This window comes from Monodelphis domestica, chromosome 2, assembly GCF_027887165.1.
Source record: "Monodelphis domestica isolate mMonDom1 chromosome 2, mMonDom1.pri, whole genome shotgun sequence".
NCBI lineage: Eukaryota > Metazoa > Chordata > Mammalia > Didelphimorphia > Didelphidae > Monodelphis > Monodelphis domestica.
In genome coordinates, this window is record NC_077228.1 from 261,866,057 (window position 1) to 261,871,611 (window position 5,555).

The window sequence follows — 5,555 nt, forward strand, 5'->3', positions numbered from 1 at the left end:
AAGGACACATGTAATACCCAGTGGAATTGTGTGTCCACTACAGGAAAGGTAGGGGGAGGGGAGGGAGGGAAAGAATATGATTCTAGTAACCAAGGAATAATGTTCTAAATTGACTAAATAAAATTTTAAAAAATGAATGTTAAATTTGTTTTTACATGCAATTAGGAAATATTAAAATAAAGACTCATTGACAAAAAAATTTCAGTGTGAGTATTTACAGCTTGGAAATCAGCAAATGCTATTAATAAGGGTTTGATTGACCATTTTGTTAATTGCCCAGACTTAAGGAATTGATGGAGAAAGTGTTAATAATGCGGATTATACTTAAAAGTGTGTCATGTATACATTTTTCTTCTTAAGTGTGGCATAATCAGTGAATGAGTAATTCAGATGAGTTAGGCACTTGCAATATACAGCTTCACAATTGCTGGGTCAATCCACTGATGACTGGTAAAGCAGGCCTTTCGTCAGAGTTCATTCCTCACTGGATTCAGCTATTGTTGCTACTAGTTCCAGTGGTCTCGATCAATGATTCCAGTTGCTGGACCTTCTGATATTTCAAAGCTTACAAGGTCATAATCACACCTATTCTGTCTTTGAATACTCAAGAACAAATAGACACTAGAGATAAAAGAGGTACTATGTACTCATGGAGTCACTGTGACCAGGGAATAGCATGCTGTTTCTCTTTCATCCTGTGGCTCCCAATAATTTTCCTCATTCAAAAGTTTCTAGGGAAGAGAGGAAGAGATCATCTATTCAGACCTTTTAAATGCACACCCAAAGGGAGAAATGGATTTCTAGGACTGGGTTCAGTCTTTTCCTGAGTCATTAGTCCACCTGATTCCTCAAACAAATTTCTAATGACAAATGTCTATAGCACATAGTCACTCATAAATGGGAACTTATTCTCCAAAATTCCATGTGTTGCATCAGCAGCAGGAAATGGATAAAGGCAAGTTCATCAGTCATTTGCACATGAAGATGCCAATAGATAAATACATATTTCTCAGTCATAATAGAATCTCTTGCCTCTTTTGAAATGAGGTGGTTCAGCTGATAAAACCCTGGATCTGGAATCAGGAAAACCTTAGTTCAAATCTGACCTCATACCTTTATTAGCTGTATGATCCCAGGCAAATCACTTAACTTCTGTCTGCCTCAGTTTCCTCAAATGTAAAATGGGAATAATAATAGTCCCTACCAGGGTTGTTGGAAATAACAAACAAGATGATATTTGTAAAACACAATACCTAGCACATAATAGACACTTAGGTTCTGGGAGAGGGGGAGCTATATATAGGAATGAAAATCATTTTGCATTATAAAATATTTCAACAATCCCTGTGACTAAAAAAAGTCTTTAACTAGTAACTAGTCTTGAGGGGATGAGTCTCTTCATACTTAGCATAGTCCTCAGGCAGCAGAAATATTACCAGTCTTATTTGAAACCTTCTCTAGCAGGGCTTGGATTCTTTGAGTAGTCTTTGAGAACCCAGCATCACGTTCATACTAGAATGAAGTATTTGAGTAGAACTTTTATGGAGACATGGCACATAATAAGTATTAATACATATTTGTTGAAACATTTTTGGAGGGGCAGAGAAGGGTAGTTGTGGGGATAAGCCCATACACAATTTTTTGGACAATATAGTCCCTTCTATTCTGAAAGCCATTTAATTTTTTTTAGGGTATATTACTAGGATTTCAACACACTGAAGAGATTGCCCAGTGGTGTGGGCAGCTGATGCTCCTTCTTTCTCTGCCAAAGGGAAGAGTCCTATTACCCACAGACTTGTGGAGAGAGTCCTACCTCTTCTGGGTGCAAAGATGAATCTTTATCCCAAACACAGTTTACCCACTTTACTGAGGGTGATAAAGCCCTTCCTTTCCCAGCCTAATTTTTAAAGATGGAGAAGAATCCTGGGTCATTTCCTTGTATAGAGAGAAAGAAGAAGAATATAGCTATGATTTATTGCTGGGGATCAGTGGGACAAAAGTCACAAGCCTTATTTTTAATCATCTTTAGCAAACCACAGTGCAAATGAGAGTTAAAGAGAAAATATCTTAGGAGGCATATATTAATTTCTCTGAGTAACCTGATTTAGGGAAAGGACTTTATAATTAGCTGAAAGAACATAGCACCCACCAGCGGATGAGTGAACAGGGTATCTATCTCAGGTTAACATGACTGACTATAACTGAAGTCCAGTGAGACACTGAAAAATTTGGCTAACAGAGCAGTTGTATTCCCTTGGAATAGAGATGGGAGGGAAGGGGGGGGGGGGCAGATGAAAAGAGTTTGCTTAATGCGGCATTCCAGAATTATTGCTTAACAGCTGTAAGTCGAAGTGGATTGGAGATGTGATGCTTATTTCATAAGCAAGCCCATCAGAAAGAAGAATGATGGGGGCAACTGGGTAGCTCAGTGGATTGAGAGCCAGGCCTAGAAACCGCAGGTACTGATTCCAAGACAGAAGGTAAGGGTTTTAAAAAAAAAATGACATTGCTACAAAACACCAGCAACTCTGTAGTGTTGGAGGCCAACCCTTCCATGTATGGGACTTGGCACAGATGTTTTCTTTGTGCATGTCTCCATGAGAGTGTCCTAGCCTCACATCTTCTCTATGTATTCATGTCCTAGGTATGATTCCTATAAATATATACTCTTCCAACTGAAGTTGGGTATATTTTTAAAAAGTATTTATTTTTAAACCCTCACCTTCTGTCTTAGAATCAATACTAGGTATTGGAAAGCAGAAGAGTGGTATGGGCTAGGCAACCCGGGAGTGGGGGGTGGGGTGGGGGAGTGGGTCAAGTAACTTGCCCAGGGTCACAGAGCTAGGAAGTGTCTAAAGCCTATTTTGAACCCAGGACCTCCCACTTCTGGGCCTGGCTCTCAACCCACTGAGCAACCCAGCTGCCCCCTGGGTATATTTTTTTAGAAAGAGAACTGAAGGGTTTGTGGAAAGATGTTTTGTTTTTACTTTTATTGTTATGGAATTTCATGAAAATGCCTTTACATTGCTTAGAACTAAATCCTCTGGCTGACTAGAAAAGTAAACACATAAGTGGGGTTCTTTGAACTATGACTTAGTTTGGTGAGTTTACTACATTTGTTATTTAAATTGACCTGTGAGCTGAAGACTAAAACCAGTTCCTACTTCACTCAAATAAGAGAAGGAGGGGCAGTTGAGTTGCTCAGTGAATTTAGAGCCAGGCCTAGAAGACAGGAGGTCCTGGGTTCAAATGTGACCTCATCTACACCCCAGCTGTGTGATCCTGGGTAAGTTGCTTAACACCCATTGCCTAGCCTTTATCAGTCCTTTGCCTTGGAACCAATGGAAAGTATTGATTCTAAGACAGAAGATAAGGGTTTAAAAAAAAAGGAAAGGAAAGGAGATAGTGGGACCAAAGCCAATGAGGATTTTCCCCAAAAGCTTCAATAATGAAACTTTTGATTCAGTATTCAGTAGAGAATGGAAGAGATTGTTTCTTTTTGGACAATCTGAGACATAAGGAACTTGAGTCAACAAACATTTACTATATGCCAGGCTCTGTGCTAAGTGCTGAAGGTACAAATACAGGAGAAAATATTCTCTGCTCTTTAAGGACCTCATATAACATATATAAAATTCTTAATACAATATAGGTATATATTTTGTGTATATATAGTATATATATGTATGTATGTATAAGTGTATTTATATACATATATAAATAAATGTAAGTTTCTCCACATACCCATTATAAATAGAAGGTAATCTCAGCGAGAAGGCATTAGCAGTGGCAGCCACTAGGAAAAGCTTTCTGTATAAATTGGGATTTGAGCTGAGTCTTTAGGGAAGCCAGAGAAGCCAGGTGGCAGAGGTGAGGAGACAGAGTATTCCAGGAATGGGGGATGGCCAGTGAAAAGAGAAAGAGTAGGAAGAGAAAAGTGTGCTATTCTAGGAACAGTAAGAAGGCCAATGGACCAGAAAAAAAGAGCAAAAGGAAGGACAGAGACAGTCATAAAGTGTGGTGGGAATTAAGTTAAGTAGAGACAGGAAGGGACATTTTCCAAACACAGAAAGGAAAAAAAAACCTAACTAAAAAACTTGAAATATACAAATAGTGAATGAACTGAGAACTAGCTTTCTGGACTGCATGGACACGAAGATAAAAAGGAAAGAGAAACATAGAACAGGAAGTCTGTATAAACCAAGTTATATATTTGTCTGTGTGTGTTTTTTAAAAAGTATTTTTTTCTCATTTATATTTTTATTTTTATATTACCTTTATTTCTGATTCTGACTACATCTTGCCCTTATCCATTGAGCCTGATAGTGTAACAGTTTAAAAATAAATTCAAAAGTTCTGCAAAGCCAACCAGCCAACAGAATTGCCTGATCCAATCGTTTATTCTACAATCATAGCCCATACCTCTATAAAGAGGGGAGGTGTATTTCCCCTTCTCTTCTCTAGAATTGAGCTTGCATATTACAAACGATCTATTTAAAGCAAGACATTTAAGGGGTTGCTAGGGATTTGAGTCAGGGGCCCTATATTTAGTACTGTAGAGGAGCTTGGGCAAGGTCTGACTCTTGGGAAACTCAACACCTCAGATTGCCAGGCTTAAGTCTTGGCCCCATTAGGCCTCATTATGGGTATGGGACCAAGGCTGAAGCTGGAGTTGGCAACATGGGGAAGAGAGGAATGGGTCAGGGTGTTTATCAGGAGTCTCCCCTCCTCCCCACAGAGGGAGTGATAGACATCAGATCCCGGATGTTGCTTTCCCACCTGCTCAGGGCTGTTTCTTCCAGCTGGGCAGGTCAAATTGGGATAGCTAGGAAAAATGAGGAGGGGGAAAGAGGGAGTTTTAGGGAAAAGAAAGAAAGGGAGAGGGAAGGAATAGATACGAAAGAGTGGGAAGGAGAGACAGAACCATGACTTCCTTTAATCACAATTAAAATCTCATCTTTTACTGGAAGCCTTCTCCAACCCCTTTGAATTCTAGTACCTTTCTTCTGTTAATTATTTCTTATTCATCTAGGAGTTAGCTTGTTTTGTACACATTTGTTCACATGTTGTCTTCCACATTGATTGTAAGCTCCTTAAGGGCAGGTATTGTCTTTTATCTATTTTTGTTTCCATAGTGTTTACTTACCACAGTGCCTGGCATATAGTGGGAGTTTAATAAATGTTTATTAATTGTTTGATATTGAAACTGAGACATAAAGAGAAAGAATCGAAAGTTGTCCCGAGACTTGGAGGTTGGGGTAGTGACAGATAACAAGAGGCACAGACATTCTTCAAACTGTCTAAAGAGGGAGGGCTGGTGAGGGGCGGAGAGAAGAAGGGCCGTAATTACAGCTGTCAGAGATTGCACTTTTTGAGACGGGGGAAATCGTTTTAGGGGGTGCAAATGCCTTGAACCTTTGCACCCTGCAGAACAGTCAGGCACCCCAGGCTCTGTCTTCCAGTAGAGTCATCATTACCAGAGGGGCGAGAACTTCAATTCGTTCCTTTCTCCCGGGACCCTCCATCTTGGTCCCCCATGCCACGCCCCCTTGGGC